We start from the raw sequence: 20895 nt of genomic DNA on the forward strand, positions 1-20895 counted from the left end.
GGGGGGGGGGGGGGGGGGTTCTGAGGTTGTTTTTTTTCTCTTGCTGTTTTTCCACTGTTTTGTTTATGATGTTTGTTTACTGGGGAATGTGATGCTTTGAATATGTTTGTCCAAGTGGGGGGAGAGGGGAGAGAACAATGGGGAGACAGACTGTTTGGTGCCATGGGCGAGAGCTATCAAGTCAGCTAGGTCAGCTGACTCACAGAAGCACAGTGGGGGGCGAGCAGGTGTTAAGCTGGAGCTTGATATGGGAGGTTGGGTTTCTAGTGCTGTTACTGGGGCGGGGGGAGCTGCTTTGCTGACAGGGGAGGAACTGTTACTAGGGGACAAATGGGAGGTTGGGGATGGCGAATGCCCGAGCGGGGTGGGGGTGGGGCGGTGGGCTCGAGGAGGCAGAGGGCGCGAGTTGGAAGCTGGTCTAAAATGGGTGATGGCTAGTCGGCAAGGGGAGGGGGGGGGGGGGTGCGGTGGGAAGCCCCCGACCAGGTTGATTATTTGGAACGTTAGAGGATTGAATGGGCCGGTCAGGAGGGCACATGTATTTGCGCATTTGAGGAGGCTGAAGGCGGACGTGGCAATGTTACAAGAGACACACCTAAAGGCTATAGACCAGACTAGATTGTGAAAGGGGTGGGTTGGCCAAGTATTCCATGGAGGGCTGGACTCAAAGGCCAGGGGGGTAGCCATCTTGATCAATAAACGAGTGGCATTCGAGGCAGGGAGAATCGTGTCAGACATGGGGGGGGGAGGTACATAATGGTGAGTGAGAAGCTGGAGGGGGTGCGGGTGGTGTCTGTGAACATATATGCTCTGAATTGGGACAATGTGGAATTTATGAGGCGGGTGTTAGGCAAGATCCCAGACTTAGAGGGTAGATTTTAATACAGTCATTGATCCGGTCAAAATCCAGGACAGGGAGGATGCCAGCCACGGCAAAGGAATTGAAGGGGTTTATGGAACAGATGGAGGAAATAGACCCATGGAGGTTTGCACGGCCAATGGCGATGGAGGTTTCTTTTTTCACCCATGTCCACAAGCTATACTCTCACACGACTTTTTTGTTCTGGGCAGGACTGGGGTGGTGGATACTGAGTACTCGGCAATCGCAGTGTCGGATCATGCCCCACACTGGGTGGATCTACGGGTCAGTTTGGAGAGAGGATAACACCCGCTATGGAGGCTGGATATGGGATTGTCAGCGGAAGAAGAGATCTGTGGGCGGGTGAACAAGTCCATCCAGAAATACCTGGAAATAAATTATAAGGGGGAAGTCTCTGCAGCAACGGTTTGGGAAGCTTGAAGGTAGTGGTCAGAGGGAATTAATCTCGATACGGGCCCACAGAGAAAAGGCGGAACGGCTGAGAGGGATAGGTTAGTTGAGGAGATACTCCAGGTGGACAGGAGATACTCGGAGGCCCCGGTCGCGGGGCTACTGAGGGAGCGGCGGAGGTTACAGGCGGAGTTTGGGCTGTTGACTACAGGAAAAGCGGTGGAACAGCTGAGGAAGGCAAGGGGGACGATTTATGAGTATGGGGAAAAGGCTAGCAGAATGTTAGCACACCAGCTCAGAAAAAAGGAGGCGGCCAGGGAGATTGGGAGAGTAAAGAGCAGAGGTGGGAATACGGTCCGGGACCCAGTGGGGGTGAATGAGGTGTTGAAGGACTTTTACAGCAAATTATATGAGTCGGCTGGGGTGGAGGGGATGAGGCAGTTTTTGGGTCAGTTGAGGTTCCCAAGGGTGGATGAGGATCTGGTGGAAGGGCTGGGAGCCCTGTGGTAGTCACCACTGTTGTATATATAACATACGAGGGTATTACGGTAAGACTCCTGGACAACAGGTACGGGGGTAGATCCCTGCCTGCTGGCTCAGGCCGGTAGGCGGACTATAAATGTGTGTACTCACCGAGCTGCAGCCATGGGGTTGGTGGATACTGAGCACTCGGCAATCGCAGTGTCGGATCATGCCCCACACTGGGTGGATCTACGGGTCAGTTTGGAGAGAGGACATGAGCGCCGTGTGATGGGCGCCGCCATCTTCTCCGCCTCAGGACCCCTGCTCGTCGGGCACCTCATCGGGTCACTCTTTGCCTGCAGCTCCCGCTGACCAGCCAGGGGCCTTCCAATGCCAGCTACAGCTCGCCTCCATCATGGTCAGCCAGTCACGGCCGCACAACCTCGCAACCGCGTCGACAACGGTAAAGGTCAATGGACACAAGACATCGTGCCTTCTTGACTCCAGGAGCACACAAAGCTTCATCCACCCTGATACGGTAAGGCACTGCTCCCTCGCGGTACACCCCATCACACAACGAATTTCCCAGGCATCCGGATCCCACTCCGTGGAGATCCGGGGGTACTGCACCCCCACCCTCACCATCAAGGGCATAGAGTTCAGCGACTTCAGGCTCTACGTCCTCCCCAACCTCTGCGCTGTCTTGCTACTCAGCCTGGACTTCCAGTGCAACCTCCAAAGTCTCACTCTGAATTCGGTGGACCTCTACCACCCCTCACCGTATGCGGTCTCACGACCCTTAAGGTCGACCCGCCTTTTCTGTTTGCAAACCGCTCCCCGGATTGCAAACCCGTCGCCACCAGGAGCAGACGGTACAGTGCCCAGGACAGGACCTTCATCAGGTCCGAGGTCCAACGGCTGCTGCGGGAAGGCACCATCGAGGCCAGCAACAGCCCCTGGAGAGCCTAAGTGGTAGTTGTGAAAACTGGGGAGAAAAACAGGATGGTCGTTGACTCCAGTCAGACCATCAATCAGTACATGCAGCTCGACGCATACCCCCTCCCACGCATATCTGATATGGTCAATCAGATTGTACAGTACCGGGTCATCTCGACAGTGGATCTGAAGTCTGCCTACCACCAGCTCCCCATTCACAAGGCGGACCGCCCGTACACTGCGTTTGAAGCGGACGGCTGCCTTTACCACTTCCTTAGGGTTCCCTTCGGCGTCACTAATGAGATCTCGGTCTTCCAACGGGAGATGGACCGAATGGTTGACCGGTACGGACTGCGGGCAACCTTCCCGTACCTGGATAATGTCACCATCTACGGCCATGACCAGCAGGACCACGACGCTAACCTTTCCAAATTTCTCCACACCACCAAACTCCTCAACCTAACGTACAACAAGAAGTGCGTGTTCAGCACCAACTGCTCATCCATCCTCGGCTATGTGGTGCAAAATAGAGTTCTAGGGCCTGACCCCGATTCCATGCACCCCCTCATGGAACACCCCCTGCCCCAAGGCCCTCAAACGATGCCTGGGGTTCTTCTCATACTACGCCCGGTGGGTCCCAAACTATGCGGATAATGCCCGTCCACTCATTTACTCCACCTTTCTCCCCTGACGGCCGAGACTCACCAGGCCTTCAACCATATCAAGGCTGACATCGCCAAGGCCACGATGCACGCGGTCGACGAGACGCTGCCTTTCCAAGTCGAGAGCGATGCATCAGACGTCGCTCTGGCTGCCACCCACGGCAGGCAGGCCCGTGGCATTCTTTTCCCGCACCCTCCATGCCTCCGAAATTCGGCACTCCTCCGTCGAGAAGGAGGCTCATGCCATCGTAGAAGCTGTGCGGCATTGGAGGCATTACCTGGCTGGCAGGAGATTCACTCTCCTCACTGACCAATGGTCGGTTGCCTTCATGTTTAACAACACACAGCGGGTAAGATCAAAAATGATAAAATCTTGAGGTGGAGGATCGAGCTCTCCACCTACACTTACGATATTTTGTATCGTCCTGGGAAGCTCAACGAGCCCCCCGATGCCCTATCCAGAGGTACATGTGCCAATGCACAAGCGGACCGACTCCGGACCCTACACGACACTCTCTGTCACCCAGGGGTCACCCAGTTCTTTCACTTCATAAAGGCCCGCAATCTACCCTACTCCATCGAGGAAGTCAGGGCTATCACCAGAGACTGCCAGGTCTGCGCGGAGTGCAAACCGCACTTCTACTGGCCAGACTGCATGCATCTAGTGAAGGCCTCCTGCCCCTTTGAACGCCTCAGCGTGGATTTCAAAGGGCCCCTCCCCTCCACCAACCGAAACACGTACTTCCTTAACGTGGTCGACGAATACTCCAGATTCCTCTTCGCCGTCCCACGCCCAGTTATGACGTTTGCCACAGTCATCAAAGCACTCAACACCATCGGTTTCCCCGCCTACATCCACAGCGACCGGGGATCCTCCTTTATGAGTGATGAGCTGCGTCAGTACCTGTTCAGCAAGGGCATCGCCTCGAGCAGGATGACCAGCTACAACCCCCGGGGAAACGGGCAGGTGGAGCGGGAGAATGGGACGGTCTGGAAGGCCGTCCAGCTGGCCCTATGGTCCAAGAATCTCCTGGTCTCCCGCTGGCAGGAGGTCCTCCCCGACGCCCTTCACTCCATCTGATCACTACTTTTCACTGAGACTAATGCAACCCCCCCATGAACATCTCCTTGCCTTCCCCAGGAAGTCCATCTCCATCGTTTCGCTCCGAACGTGGCTGGCAGCCCAGGACACGTTCTCCTCCACAAGCACGTGTGGCTCCACAAGGCGGACCCGTTGGTCGAGAGGGTACAGCTACTCCATGCAAACCCGCAGTACGCCTACGTGGCGTACCCCGATGGCCGCCAAGACACAGTCTCCCTCAGGGACCGGGCACCAGCTGGGTCCGCAGCCCCCTCCCCCCCTGCCCCGGTGCCACCCATCCTCCGCCCAGGCACCTCACCACAGCCCCCGCTCCAGGACGATCCGTCCTCCCCTTGGTCCCACCTGGGGATGAAGATGAGGTCTACACACTCCTGGAGTCACCGGCGACTGAGCCAATGCCTGCATCGCCACCGGGACTGCGGCGCTCACCACGGAGGATCAAGGCACCCAATCAGCTGAATTTGTGAACTTTCCCCAAAATGTTAACCTATGCATGTAAATAGTCTTCCACCACCCCCGCTGGACTCTTTCTTTAACAAGGGGTGAATGTGGTAGTCACCACTGTTATATATATCACATACGAGATGTAATATGGTAAGGCTCCTGTACTACAGGTACGGGGATAGATCCCTGCCTACTGGCTCCGGCCGGTAGGCGGAGTATAAATGTGCGCGCTCACCGAGCTGCAGCCATTTCAGCAGCAGCTGCGGGAGGCTACACATCTCTGCTGAATAAAGCCTCGATTACACTCTACTCTCATCTCGTGGCAATTGATAGTGCATCAAGCCCCAATTGAAATTATTCATGCGGGATTGCATGGAGAAGCTGTACCCTCTCGACCAACGGGTCCGTCTTGTGGAGCCACACGTGCTTGCGGAGGAGAACGGGTCCTGGGGCTGCCAGCCACGTTCGGAGCGAAACCCCGGAGATGGACTTCCTGGGGAAGGCAAGGAGATGTTCATGGGGGGTTGCATTAGTCGCAGTGCAAAGTAGCGATCAGATGGAGTGAAGGGCGTCGGGGAGGACCTCCTGCCAATTATTTCCCAATTGAAATAATTGAGGGGCTGGAGGACATGCAGTCGGGCAAGGCCCCCGGGCTGGATGGCTACCTGGGTGGAATTCTAAGAAGTTTTCAGAGATGTCAAATACACTGCTGGTGAGCAAGAGAGAAGGGAGTTCTCCCCCCAACAATGTCGCAGGCCTTGATTTTATTGATCCTGAAACGGTAGAAGGATCCGGAGCAATGTGGGTCATACAGGCCAATTTCTCTGCTGAATATGAACGCCAAACTGCTGGCTAAGATGCTGGCCACAAGGATAGAGGATTGTGTCCCGGGGTGATGGGAGAAGACCAGATGGGATTTGTAAAGGGCAGGCAACTCAAAGCCAATGTTCGAAGGGTTTTCAATGTTATTATGATGCCCTCAGAAGGAGGGGAGATGGAGGCGGTGGTAGCGATGGATGCGGAGAAGGCTTTTCATCGGGTGGAGTGGGATTACCTGTGAGAGGCTCTGGGAAGGTTTGGTGCTATGGGCCAGGGTTTAGAGAACCCCAAAATGTATCGTGGAGTTCACCTGACCCACAACTTTTAATAGATTGTGGTATGGGGAGCACACGGCCCACTCTACAGGTGTGGTACAGCAGAAATGGAAAAGTATTTTTTAAAAGCAAATCAATGTTTATTCTATGAACTCAAATTAACCTTTTTAAAATATACAGTGAACGTCTTGGCAGCCATCAATTCAAATACAACCCCCAAAGAATACAACACTAAGTAATCCTTAATAACTTCCCAAACAACATCCAGAAGTCAGAAGAAACACCTTTCAACAGAAGCACATTAGGTTCACATTCACTACTGAGAACATTTATAATTCTGAATTTACCAAATGTTCAAGAGATAGTCTTTTGATGGCAGAGAGATCAACAGTGCACCTGCTCTGTCTGGCTTCAGCTCCAACTCTGAAAACAAAACTAAAACACACCCTGCAGCAAACACTAGACAGCCCAGCTCCACCCACTCTCTGACATCACTGCAGTAATGAACACCCATTTCTTAAAGGTACTCTCACATGACATTGGTGCGGGCTTCATTGACTGGTGGCGATTGCTCTATCAGGCACCAGTAGCGAGTGTGCATCCGAACCGGCTGAGGTCGGGGTATTTTAATCTACACCAAGGGACGAGGCAAGGGTGCCCCCTCTCCCCGCTATTGTTTGCTTTGGCCATAGAGCCATTGGCCATAGCGTTAATAGCCTCTAGGAACTGGAAAGGGCTGGTTCGGAGGGGGTGGGGGTGGTGGAGCACCAGGTCTTGCTTTATGCAGATTACCTGCTCATGTATATTTCAGACCCGTTGGAAGGGATGGGGGAAGTTATGCGGATCCTCGGGGAATTTGATCATTTTTCAGGGTATAAATTGAACATGGGGAAAAGCGAGATGTTCGCAATCCAGGCAAGAGGGCAGGAGAGACAGGGAGAGATGCCGTTTAGAATGGTAGGAAGGAGCTTTCAGTATCTAGGAATCCATGTGGCCCTGGAATGGGAGGCACTGCACAAGTTAAACCTATCCCAGCTCGTAGAACAAACGAAAGAGGACTTTAAAGAGATGGGACATGCTCCCGCTATCGCTGGCGGGGAGAGTACAGACTGTGAAAATGAAGGCCCTCCCCAGATTTCTGTTTGTTTTTCAGTGCCTCCCCATCTTCATCCCAAGGGCTGTTTTCAAGCGGGCGAATAAGGTTATTTTGGGCTTTGTGTGGGCGGGTAAAACCCCGCAAGTAAAGAAAGTGTTGCTGGAGCGCAGTCGGGTGGGTTGGTGTTGCCGAACTTTTGCAATTACTACTGGGTGACTAATATAGCCATGATTAGGAAGTGGGTAGTGGGAGAGGGGTCGGTGTGGGAGCAGATGGAGGCAGCATCGTGTAAAGACACAAGTTTGGGAGCACTGATATCGGCAGCTCTTCCTTTCTCGCCGGCCCGACACTCCACAAGTCCGGTGGTGGTGGCGGCTCTGAGAATCGGGGGGCAGTGGAGGAGATATAAGAGTGGAGGGGGCATCGGTTTGGACCCCGATTTATAATAATCATCGGTTTGTACCGGGTAGGCTGGATGGTGGGTTCCAGAGATGGTAAAGGGCGGGAATTAGGAGTATGGGGGATCTATTTATAGATGGTAGCTTCCCCAGCTTGAAAACCTTGGAGGATAAATTTGAATTGCCAGCAGGTTTAGGTATCTGTAAGTGGGAGACTTCTTGAGAAGGCAGGTTCCGGCCTTCCCGCTGCTGCCGCCACGGGGGATACAGGACAGAGTGGTCTCCAGTACCTGGGTGGGAGAGGGAAAGGTATCAGGTATTTACCAGGAACTTTTGGATGCGGAGGAAACTCAAGGGCAAGTGGGAAAATGAGCTAGGAGGAGAGATGGAGGCGGGTCTATGTGCGGATACCCCAAGCAGGGTTAATACATCCTCATCATATGCCAGGCTTAGCCTGATACAATTCAAGGTAGTCCACCGGGCACACATGACAGTGGCCTGGATGAGCAAGCTTTTTGGGGTCGAGTACAGGTGTGTGAGGTGTGCGGGAAGCCCAGAATATCTTGTCCATATGTTTTGGGCATGCCCGAAGTTTAGAGGGTTTTGGCAGGGTTTCGCTGAGGCAATGTCCACGGTACTAAAAACACGGGTGGTGCAGAGTCCGGAGGTGGCAATCTTTGGAGTGTCGGACGAGCCGGGAGTTCAGGGGGCGAAAGAGGCCAACGTCTTGGCCTTTGCCTCCCTGGTAGCCCAGGGATAGATATTATTAATGTGGAGGGACTCGAAGCCCCAGAGTGTAGAGACCTGGGTTAGTGACATGGTTGGGTTACTCAGTCTCGAGAAAATAAAATTCGCCTTAAGAGGGTCAATGGTTGGGTTCACCCGGAGGTGGCAGCCGTTCGTCGACTTTCTCGGGGAAAATTAAAATGTCAGCAGAATTCTGAAGGGTGTGGGGGGGGGGGGGGGGGGAAGAGAGAGAGAGAGAGAGAGAGAGAGAGAGAGAGAGAGAGAGAGAGAGAGAGAGAGAGGGCCGATCTGTTGTTTTATTGTTCAGGTGTGTGAAGATTGTGATGGGGGGAATATTTATTGAACTATATTCGCTGTTATTGTTATTATTATAAAAAACTTGCAAATACCCTAATAAAAATATTTTTTTTAAAAAGCTTTAGTTCTGAGTAAGTGTTAATAGTAGAATAAAGGACAGCACATCCTGAAAGCCATTTGATATTCTTTGCCTACATTTAACCATGTCACCTTTCAGTGTCTCCAACCTTTCCCTTTTTTACTGGTAATGACAATATTTCTGGAAGTCCTCATTTCTTTTAATATTCCCTGTTTTCATAACCTCATTTACTATTTTAGCTCACCTAACCCATTTCTTAATTTCCATTCTTTTAATATTCATATTGGCCCACAGCAGTACCACTGACTTTAGATTTCAGAATTTTTTTTTCATACATTATTTCCACTGCTTCTGTTGCACACATTTATTTTTAAGCTTAAACTCGACTTCATTCAGATCACTGCTTCTAAAGTGGGCTTCTAAATTGTACCTTCACTTGGGCATTACAAAACATTCAGTCCACTCCCACGATCATTTGGATTCCTCGATTAATTGCTGGATGTAACATTCAATTTTGAACGTTGTACACTTTAGTAATTGACCCAAATTTTAATCAGAAAGTCCTTGAACCAATTTTCATCCTCCAAGATTAGCCTTTAATGGAAGTTCTTTGCGATTCTTACCCATAGCCATAGAGTTTTCACCTTTAATGGACTGAGGCCAGATAGACCAATCTCCATTATGATCATGTTCTCCTTCACATCAAGGACCACACCCATCTCAGTGTGTTTTTTCGATTAGGATAAGATCATTTCTATTCTTGTATAGTTTTCCAAACAGATATTCATCAGGTCTGTGACATTATAACTTCCCTCTCCTGATCCCCCCCCAGTGTTCTTCTCAACGAGTTCCTTTCTATCATTTTCTTAGACTCCTAGCACCCACCTGTAGAGACTTACAGGACTGATGTGCGCATTTAATTTTCAATTCTTCCTCATGGTAAAAGGGTGGTGGTCAGATACTTGGAAGGGTTTAAAATTTATAAAATTATATGAAATGTTTTACGGTGTAATTAAATAAGGGGTTCTTTTCAGGTTGACGACCTGTAACCAACAGGGTTCCACAGGGATCAGTGCTAGGACCGCAACTACTTACAATTTATATCAATAACTTGGAAGAAGGAAGCAAATGTTCTGGAGCCAAATTTAAAGATGGCACAAAAAGGTGGAAAGGCAAGTCGCGGGAGGGATACAAACAGTTTCAAAGAGATATTGATAGGTTAAGTAAATGGGCATAAAATTGGCAAATGGAGTATAATGTGGGAAAATGTTAAGTTGTTCATTTTGGAAGGGAGAACAAAAGAACAGAGTATTAATAAAATTGATTAAAACGGCAGAAAGCTGCAACACAAATGGACTTGGGGGAACTTGTGCACAAAATACAGAAAGCTCGCACACAGGTACAGCAGGTAATCAGGAAGGCTAATGGAATGCTGGCTCTTATTTCAAAGGGGGTGGAGTAAATGAGTAGGGAAGCCAGACTGAGTAAAGATTGTAAGTACCCTCTCCTGAAGGAGCATTAGTGAACCAGTTAGGTTTTTACAACAATCAAATTTCATGGCCACGTGGTTTACAGATCACACAAAATGTAGTTGTCTGGTAAAAAGTGAGGAGGGACTTCCGGTGGCGGCAATGCGGAGCTAAGCCGCACGTTCGGCAGCTCCCGCATTTTTTGGAATTGCGGGCTCTTTTAAGAGCCCACAACTGCGCTGTTTCAACTTTCCCCCGGGGGGGAAACACAGCCAGAGTGCCCAGCGGCCGGTGGATGGACTGGACTCGCAGTGGAGCGGTCCAGAAGTCGGCATTGCCACAGAGAAAGGCAAGAGGCAGAAAAAGCAAGATGGCGGCAGGCGGGGAAGCAGCAGCAGCGTGGCAGCAGTGGGCGCGGGAGCAGCAGGAGCTGCTTCAGCGCTCATTCTGGGAGCTCAAAGCCGAGATTTTGGAGCCGTTTAAGGCCTCGCTGGACAAGCTGGTGGCGACTCAGACGGCTCAGGCCGTGGAGATTCGGGAGCTGCGGCACAAGGCTTCGGAGAATGTGAATGAGCTTTTGGGCCTGGCAGTGAAAGTGGAGTCGCACGAGGCACTGCACAAGAAATGGCTGGTGAGGATGGAGGAGATGGAGAACCGCTCCCGCCGGAAGAATCTGCGGATTTTGGGCCTCTCGGAGGGGCTGGAAGGTTCGGATTTGGGGGCCTATGTGGTCCTAATGTTGAACTCGCTGATGGGTGCAGGGTCGTTTCGTGGTCCCCTGGAGCTGGAAGGCGCCCATCGAGTGCTGCAGCGGAAGCCCAGGCCGAACAAACCGCCCAGGGTGGTGCTGGTCCGTTTCCACCGCTTGGTTGACAGGGAGTGCGTGTTGAGGTGGGCAAAGAAGGAGAGGAGCAGCAGGTGGGAGAACACGGACGTTCGGATTTTTCAGGACTGGAGCGCAGAGGTGGCGAGGAGAAGAGCTGGCTTCAATCGTGCGAAGGGAGTGCTCCACAGGAAGGGGGTGAAGTTTGGCCTCTGGGTCACGTATAAGGACCGCCAGCTCTATTTTGACTCTCCGGAGGAGGCCTGGGCTTTTGTCCAGGCTGAGACCTTGGATTCGGACTGAGGACTGGGGGGAAAGGTACTTTGTTTGGAGGCTTTGCCCTCTTAGGTATCCTTTCGCTATATTGGCTGTGTTTGCTGATGGTTGTTTCCTGTTTGTTTTCGCTGTTTTCGCTATTTTAGTTGTGGTTATTTGGGTTCTTTCGGGGTTTCTTTGGGGCTGTTGGTTATTTATTGTGGTGCTTTTTTTGTTTTTTCCACTGGTGGGTTGGGGAGTAGTTTGGGGTCCCGATGGGTCATGTGTCCGTCTTTTTCCCGCATGTTGGGTCGAGGGGCGGGGCTCGGGTTGGAAGCGCGGGCTTTCTTCCTGTGCCGGAGGAATTGGGGGCGGGGCCGGCGCTGGTAGGGAGGGATTGGTGGCTGTGTTGCATCCGGGGGGGGTCGTGGTTATGGCAGGAATAGCCGGGGTCAGCAGAAGTCAGCTGACTCACGGGAGCATAATGATGGGGGTAACGCAGCTAGGGGGGGAGGAGGAGGGGGGGGGGTGCCGGGTTGTTGCTGCGGGGACTGTGAGGGGATGGATGGTGAAGGGGGGGGGGTTGGGAGGGGGGTTTGCCACCGTGGGGAGCAGGCTTGGGGGGTTCCCTGGGCACGTGGTGGGTTGAGGAAGGGCTATGGCTGATCGGCGTAGAGGGAAGGGGACGGCCCCTCGGGTTCGGTTGGTCACATGAAATGTGAGGGGGCTGAATGGCCCAGTGAAGCGATCCCGGGTCTTGGCTCACTTGAGGGGACTGGGAGCGGATGTGGCTTTGCTCCAGGAGACGCACCTCAGGGTTACTGATCAGGTGAGGCTAAGAAAAAGTTGGGTGGGACAGGTGTTTCACTCGGGGCTTGATGCGAAGAACCGTGGGGTGGCAATTTTGGTGGGTAAGTGCCTGTCATTCATCATGTCCAAAGTGGTGGCGGATAGTGCAGGTCGATATGTGATGGTGAGTGGGAGACTTCAGGGGGAGCGGGTGGTCTCGGTTAATGTTTATGCCCCCAACTGGGATGATGCGGGCTTCATGCGGCGAATGCTGGGCCTGATCCCGGACCTGGAGACAGGGGGATTGATCCTGGGTGGGGACTTTAACACGGTGCTGGATCCGGCTCTGGACCGCTCGAAGTCTAGGACAGGCAGGAGGCCGGCAGCGGCCTCGGTGCTGAGGGGATTCATGGATCAGATGGGAGGGGTGGACCCTTGGAGGTTTTTGAAGCCGGGGGGTAGGGAGTTCTCCTTTTTCTCCCATGTTCATAAGGCGTACTCCCAGATTGACATTTTCGTGCTTAGCAGGGCGCTGATCCCGAGAGTAGTGGGGGCGGAGTATTCGGCGATAGCCATTTCTGATCATGCCCCACATTTAGTGGACCTGGAGCTGGGGGAGGGGATGGATCAGCGCCCGTTGAGGAGGTTGGATGTGGGGCTTTTGGCAGAGGAGGAAGTGTGCGGGCGGATCCGTAGGGGTATAGAGGGGTATCTGGAAACCAATGACAATGGGGAGGTGCAGGTTGGGATGGTTTGGGAAGCGCTAAAGGCAGTAGTTAGAAGGGAGCTGATATCTATTCGGACGCACAAGGAGAGGGGGGAGAGGGTCGAGAGGGAGAGGCTGGTGGAGGAGATGGTCAGGGTGGATAGGAGATATGCAGACACCCCGGAGGAGAGGCTTCTGAGGGAGCGGCGCAGTCTCCAGGCAGAGTTGGACATTTTAACCACCCATCAGGCGGAGGCGCAGTGGAGGAGAGCACAGGGAGCGGCGTATGAGTACGGGGAGAAGGCAAGTCGGATGTTGGCTCATCAGCTCCGGAAGCGGGAGGCAGCTAGAGAAATTGGGAGAGCCACGGATTCAGGTGGGAACTTAGTGCAAAGGACATCAATGGGGTGTTCAGATCCTTTTATGAGGGGCTGTACCGGGCGGTACCCCCCCGGGGAAGCAGGCGGGATGGACCACTTTCTGGATAAGCTGGAGTTCCCAAGAGTACGGGACGAGCGAGTGGAGGGTTTGGGGGCCCCAATTGAGTTGGAGGAGCTGGTGGGGGCGTTGGGAACCATGCAGACAGGGAAAGCGCCGGGGCCTGACGGGTTCTGAATGAGGCCGGGGGGGGGGCTCTGCCCCCGACGATGTCCAGGGCAATTATCTCTTTGCTCCTGAAACGGGACAAGGACCCCCTTCAGTGTGGGTCTTATAGGCCGATCTCGCTCCTTAACGTAGATGTCTAGTTGTTGGCAAAGGTGTTGTCCAGGAAGGTGGAGGATGTGGTCCCCACGGTGATCCATGAGGACCAAACGGGGTTTGTAAAGGGAAGACAATTGAATGCCAACGTGCGGAGGCTCCTGAATGTCATGATGATGATGCCGGTGGCTGGGGAGTCAGAAATAGTGGTGTCCATGGATGCGGAGAAAGCTTTTGATAGGATGGAGTGGAGTTACCTGTGGGAGGTGTTGCGGGGGTTTGGGTTTGGTGAGGGGTTCATTAGCTGGGTGAGGTTGCTGTACAGCTCCCCGGTGGCGAGTGTGTTGACGAATGGGAGGAGGTCAGAGGACTTCCGGCTTTCCAGAGGGACGAGGCAGGGGTGCCCCTTGTCTCCCCTGCTCTTCGCGTTAGCAATTGAGCCCCTGGCCATGGCGCTGAGGGACTCGAAGAGTTGGTGGGGGATTGTGCGGGGGGGGGGGCACCGGTTGTCGCTGTGCGCAGATGATCTGCTGCTGTATGTCGCGGACCCGGCTGAGGGGATGCCAGAGGTGCTAAGGATACTTGAGGTGTTTGGGGACTTTTCGTAATATAAGCTCAATTGGGGAAAAGCGAGCTGTTTGTCCTGCACCCGGGGGGTCAGGAGAGGGAGATAGGTGAACTCCCGTTGAGGAGGGCTGAGGGGAGCTTTAGGTATCTTGGGGTCCACGTGGCCAGGACCTGGGGGGCTATGCATAGTCTTAACTTTTTGCGGCTGGTGGGGCAGATGGAGGGGGAGTTCAGGAGGTGGGATGCGCTGCCGCTCTCGTTGGCGGGCAGGGTCCAGTCGGTTAACATGACGGTGCTCCCGAGGTTTTTGTTTCTTTTCCAGTGCCTCCCCATATTGATCCCGAAGGCTTTTTTCAGAAGGGTGAATAAGTCGATTCTGGGGTTTGTGTGGGCGCGGAAGGTCCCGAGAGTAAGGAGGGTATTTTTGGAGCGAAGAAGGGAGGTAGGGGGCCTGGCGCTGCCCAACCTGTATGGATATTATTGGGCGGTGAACGTGGCGATGATTCGCAGGTGGTGACGGAAGGGAAGGGTGATGCATGGAAGAGACTGGAGGTAGCATTCTGTGCGGGTACGAGTCTGGAGGCTTTGGTGACGGCCCCACTTCTACTCCCCCCGGCAAAGTACTCCACGAGTCCGGTGGTGGTTGCGTCCCTCAAAATCTGGGGACAGTGGAGGCGGCATAGGGGGGAAGTGAAGGCCTCAGTTTGGGCCCCGATACGGGGCAATCACCGTTTTGCGCAAGGGAGAATGAGTGGGGGATTTGGGAGTTGGCACAGGGCAGGCATCAGACAGTTTGGGGACCTCTTCTTGGATGGGAAGTTCGCGACTCTGCAGGAGCTGGTGGGGAAGTGGAACCTCCCCCCCTGGGAATGCTTTTAGGTATATGCAGGTCAGGGACTTTGTTAAGAGGCAGGTGGCGGAGTTTCCGCGGCTGCCGCCAAGGGGGGTGCAGGACAGGGTGCTTTCGGGGACGTGGGTCGGTGAAGGAAAGATCTCGGCTATTTACCAACTGATGCAGGAGGAGGAGGAGGCCTCAGTAGACGAGCTCAAAGCGAAATGGGAGGAAGAGCTAGGGGAAGAGATTGAAGATGGAATGTGGTCGGACGCCCTGGAGAGGGTGAATTCTTCCTCCTCTTGCGCACGGCTCAGCCTAATTCAGCTGAAGGTGCTGCATAGGGCTCACATGACGGGGGCAAGGATGAGCCCGTTTTTCGGAAGGGGAAGACAGTTGTGGGAGGTGTTTGGGTGGCCCGGCAAACCACACCCATATGTTTTGGGCATGTCCGGCTCTGGAGGGGTTTTGGAAGGGTGTGGCGTGGATTTTGTCGGAAGTGGTTGGGTCTAGGGTCAGGGTCAGGGTCTAGGGTCTAGGGTCAGGCCGGGCTGGGGTTATCTTTGGGGTAGCTTCGGAGCCGGGAGTGCAGGAGGCGAGAGAGGCCGGCGTTCTAGCCTTTGCGTCTCTAGTAGCCCGGCGCAGGATTCTGTTACAGTGGAGGGATACGCGGCCCCCGAGTTCGGAAACCTGGGTCAATGACATGGCTGGGTTCATCAAGTTGGAGAGGATGAAGTTTGCCCTGAGGGGGTCGGTACAGGGGTTCTTTCGGTGGTGGCAGCCCTTTCTCGATTTCCTGGCGAAGGGGTAGAGAGCGGTCGGTCTCGGCAGCAACCAGGGGTGGGGGGGGGGGGGGGGGGGGGGGGGGGGGGAGAGAGAGGCGGGGGGGGGGGGGAGGCGGGGGGGGGGGGAGGCGGGGGGGGGAGGCGGGGGGGGGGGGGGGTTTGTTTTTGCGGCGGTGGGTTTGTTATGTTACTTTCTTCTTTCTTGTATTGCTATTTGTCATTATTTATTTTTTGGGGGGGGAAAGAGTTCTTTTCTTGTTTTGGTGTGGGAACATGCCTTGTTTGTTTTAACTTGCGGGGAGAAAATTTGTTTAAATTTGTTATTGTTATTAAAAAACTTGAATAAAATTTTTTTTTTTTCAAAAAGTGAGGAGGAAATCCTGAGATTACAGGACAATATAGACAGGCTTGTCACATGGACAGATCAGTGGAATATGGAATTTAACCCTGAAAAATGTGATGTCATGCATTTTGGGAGGACTAACACGACAAGGGAATATGCGAATGGTAGGACCCTAGGAAGTACAGAGCACCAGAGGACCATGGTGTGCATGTCCACAGATCTTTGAAGACAGCAGGTAGATAAGGTGGTTAAGATGGCATATGGGATACTTGCCTTCATTAACTGAAGCACAGAATATGAGACCAAGGAGGTTATCACGGAACTGTATAAAACAGTGGTTAGGCCACAGCTGGAGTACTGTGTGCAGTTCTGGTCGCCACAAAATAGGAAGGAAGTGATTGCACTAGACAGGGTGCAGGAGAGATTCACTAGGATGTCGCCTGGCTGGAGCGTTTCAGCTATCAAGAGAGACTGAATAGGCTGCCTTGTTTTCCCAGGAGCAGAGAAGGCTGAGGGGGGACTCGATTGAGGTATAAAAAATTATGCGGGGCATAGATAGGGTGGACAGGAAGGTATTATTCCCCTTAGCAAAAGAGTTAATAACTACGAGGCGTAGATTTAAGGTAATGGACAGGAGGTTTATAGTAGATTAAAGAAAAAACATTTTCACCCAGCGGGTGGTGGGGATCTGGAACTCACTGCCTGAACGGGCTGTGGAGGCTGGAACCCTCGCAAAATTTAAGAAGTATTGAGGCAGCACGGTAGCATTGTGGTTAGCACAATTGCTTCACAGCTCCAGGGTCCCAGGTTCGATACCTGGCTTGATTCACTGTCTGTGCGGAGTCTGCACATTCTCCCCGTGTGTGCGTGGGTTTCCTCCGGGTGTTCCGGTTTCTTCCCACAGTCCAAAGATGTACGGGTTAGGTGGATTGGCCATGCTAAATTGCCCATAGTGTCCAAAATTTCCCTTAGTGTTGGGTGCGGTTGCTGGGTTGTGGGGATGGGGTAGAGGTGTGGACCTTGGGTAGGGTTCCCTTTTTCCAATAGCCGGTGCAGACTCGATGGGACGAATAGCCTCCTTCTGCACGGTAAATTCTATGAGCATTTGAAACGCCACAGCATACATCGCTACGGGCCAAGAGCTGTAAAATGAGATTCAAGTAGACAGGGGCTTGATGGCACAGTCACGATGGGCCGAAGAGCCTCTTTTCATGCTGCTATAAACTCTATAACTCATGCTGCAACTGTACAAGGTACTGGTAAGACCACATCTGGCGCACTGTGAGCAGTTTTGGTCCCTTATGTGAGGAAAGATATTATTTCATTGTAGGCGGCTCAGAGAAATTTGCAGACTATAACTCCCACCGGTGTTACTACTATCTCAATTTAATGTAAATTGTAATATGATACCAGGCCAGGCCCCAACAGTGGATAGGATACTGGACAGAAACCCCAATATTTTATTTTAATTTTGTAAGACTGGAGTGATCTCACAAATAATAGGAATACAATACATTAAAACAAATTTCATTACTAACACGGTATTAAAATATCTTTAACATCACACAAGAAACAAGCTTACTAATGCTAATCAATACTGTCACAATAACCCTTAATTGCTATCTTTATTCCAATTTAAACAACAAGGAACATCTCATCTCTCAATCCATTTTCAAATACAGTTAGCATCAGGAATGCCTGCTATACAGAGATGGCTAGGTACTCTTCTGTGCGAAAGAGAGATCTTTTGAGTCTGTTTTAAAGAAAAGACCTGAATCCTGCAAAAACTCTGGCTATATTTCTTCAGAAGGTACTTCACAGCTTGTTTCAGCTAACGTTCCAATAACACAATTCTGAACTGCATGGAACGAAATTGCTGATCTGTCTGCAGATCTTTAACTGAACTGCAGTGAGAGCAGCTGCTTGACATCAGATCACATCACAATCTAGAACTCAACTAAAACTGCTTTTCTGCAAATTGCCTGATACCTCAGCTCCTCCCATTAATTACATAGTCTTAACAAGCTGAAATACAATGGGCGGGATTCTCTCGAATCCCCTCGATGGCCCGATGCCACCGTAAAAAGTGGTGCGAACCACTCCTACGTCAGGCCGACCGGAAGTTGCGGAATCCTCCGCACTTCCGGGGGTTAGGCCGGCGCCAGAAGGGTTGGCGCCGCGCCAACTGGCGGCGAAGGGCTGGGGCGAGTTAGCGCATGCGCAGAACCGCCGGTGTGATTCCGCGCATGCGCAGACCGGCCGGCGTATTCTAGCGCATGCGCAGGGGGGATTCTTCTTTGCGCCGGCCATGGCAGAGCCCTACAGTGGCCGGGGCAGAAGGAAGGAGTACCCCCACGGCACAGGCCCGCCCGCAGATCGGTGAGCCCCGATCGCAGGCCACCATGGGGACCCCCCGGGGCTGGATCCCCCCCCCCCCCAAAGACTGCACCAGCCAGCCCACCAGCCAGGTCCCGCCTTGTGGGGACCATGTCCAATCCACGCCGGCGGGACTGGTCAGAAACTGACGGCCGCTCAGTCCATTGGGGCTCGGAGAATTGCCAGGCCAGCCTTGCCCTCATTTTCTTCTGATTTACAAGTGCCATTTTTTTTTCCACTCCTCCCCTCGCTATAAACCTACAATTCTGCAAATTCCCCTTTCAGATACTCAAGAACTGTAACCTGGTCAGACAGTTACAGCAAATGGTTACAGTCCAAAGGTATACAGGTTAGGTGGGGTCATGGTGGGGTCTTAGCTAGGGTGCTCTTTCAGAGGGCTGGTGCCGACTCAATGGGCCAAATAGCCTCTTTCTGCACTGTAGAAATTCTGTGGACTCAATTGAAAAGAAAAGAGATCAAAGGGCAGCACGGTAGCATTGTGGATAGCATAATTGCTTCACAGCTCCAGGGTCCCAGGTTCGATTCCGGCTTGGATCACTGTCTGTGCGGAGTCTGCACATCCTCCCCGTGTGTGCGTGAGTTTCCTCCGGGTGCTCCGGTTTCCTCCCACAGTCCAAAGATGTGCAGGTTAGGAGGATTGGCCATGATAAATTGCCCTTAGTGTCCAAAAAAGCCCTTAGTGTTGGGTGGGGTTACTGGGTTTTGGGGATAGGGTGGAGGTGTTGACCTTGGGTAAGGTGCTCTTTCCAGGAGCCGGTGCAGACTCAATGGGACGAATGGCCTGCTTCTGCACTGTAAATTCTATGAAAAGAGCAGGAAGACAGTGATGACGGACAAGCATCGTCATTTGCTCTTACTCTTACAGCCACCAACTCAAATACTGACGTTGTACCTGTTTTAGAAGATGGTTTAATGACAGAAAATATACATGATGCGGAGATGCCGGCGTTTTCGGGCAGTTAAGTGTCGGGCAGTTAAGCACTGTTAATATAACTGTGATGATCTGAAAATTTACTGCTGCTGTGTCGAAGTGGCCAGAACACAAACATACAGCATGGTACAGTAAGAAGTCTTACAACACCAGGTTAAAGTCCAACAGGTTTGTTTCAAACACGAGCTTTCGGAGCACTGCTCCTTCCTCAGGTCCTCATTCACCTGAGGAAGGAGCAGTGCTCCGAAAGCTCGTGTTTGAAACAAACCTGTTGGACTTTAACCTGGTGTTGTAAGACTTCTTACAGAAAATATACAGAACAGAGACAGCAATGTGGTGATACACTGGTCATGAGTGGCCTACAGCCGGGACAGGGAACAACTCTAACACAAGTTCCAGGCCATGGAAGAATGAGATCACACACAAGTTCTGTTGCAAAGGACTCAGGTGAATACTCCAGCAGGCTGACCTATAGAAGCAACCCGATAGGTATGTACACTTGAAAGGCTTGATGCATTGGCAGGCCTGTCAAATGGCTTTGGTCAATGTTAAGGAGCATAGGTGAGATTAGCATAAAATTGGCACAAAGCTCGCTGCAGAGCTGGATCTCATCCCTTCCAGTGTGAAAATTCCCTCTCCCCGTCCCAGGACTCCTCTTGTTACAGCGCCAAAACTGTGTACCATTCTATGCCATTTTTTCTACACAGGTGCATAGCTATCAGGATGGCTGAGCTCTTTGACTGAAGGAAGAGAAACCCAAAACCCAGCATGCATGGCCTGGCATACTGTGAATGCAACAAAACTCACCGCCTGGCCCGAATCTGCACCTGGGAAACTCAACTCCCACAACAACCACTGACAGCCCCCCAACCCACCCCTCCCCACCCCGCTCAAAAGGGAAGTCAGTTTCATAACACATATCACATGATACCAGTGTCAATGAGTCTTGCAGGACCTTGCAGCTGTCCAGGAATATGTTTATCAACACATTTCCAGGATTGTTAAGGTAGTGCCTCAGGGGAGTGATAGTGGCACTGTGGAGCATGTACCTGTTCTGTATCACGGAGTTTTACCCTACCTTAATGAATGCTATACCTTGGGTGGGATTCTCCAACCCCCCGCCGGGTGGGAGAATTGCCAGGGGTTGGCGTGAATCCCGCCCCGCCGTCCTCCTAATTACCCCGCCCCACAAAAACCGGCCCGGCATGAGTCGCGCCGCCCGCCTCGGAGAATGGTGGGGTCCGGCACGACTCAATGGGCCCCAGAGCTTACCGAATTCTCCGGCCCGCGATGGGCCGAAGTCCCGCCCGTTCTTAGCCGGTCCCGCCGGCGTGAATTAGAGTAGGTCCCTTACCGGCGGGACCTAGTGGCGCGGCCAGGCTCCGGGCTCCTTGGAGGGTCACGGGGGGATCTGGCCCTGGGAGGTGCCCCCACAGTGGCCTGGCCCACGGTCGGGGCCCACCGATCTACGGGCGGGCCTGTGCCATGGGGGCACTCTATTGTTCCGCACCAGAGGCAGTGGTTCTCCGCAATTCCCTGTGCAGAAGCGAATCCCTCTGCGCATGCGTGGGGATGACGCCAGCACGCGTGGCGCTCCCGCGCATGCGCCAACTCATGCCGGCCGGCAGAGGCCCTTTGGTGCCAATTGGCGTGGCGCCAAGCCCCTTTCCCGCCGGCCGGCGGGGCGCCAACTAATCCAGGACGGGTCTAGC

General features: G+C 52.9%; 1 protein-coding gene across 2 annotated transcripts in view; it reads right to left on the bottom strand.

The window, feature by feature from the left end:
• The window catches only part of LOC119972316 (1-phosphatidylinositol 4,5-bisphosphate phosphodiesterase gamma-1-like), a 296119-nt gene that overhangs the window by 156135 nt on the left and 119089 nt on the right, over window positions 1-20895 (bottom strand). The gene's annotated exons all lie outside the window — the stretch shown is intronic.

The sequence above is a fragment of the Scyliorhinus canicula genome, chromosome 10 (genome assembly GCF_902713615.1).
Source record: "Scyliorhinus canicula chromosome 10, sScyCan1.1, whole genome shotgun sequence".
Lineage (NCBI taxonomy): Eukaryota > Metazoa > Chordata > Chondrichthyes > Carcharhiniformes > Scyliorhinidae > Scyliorhinus > Scyliorhinus canicula.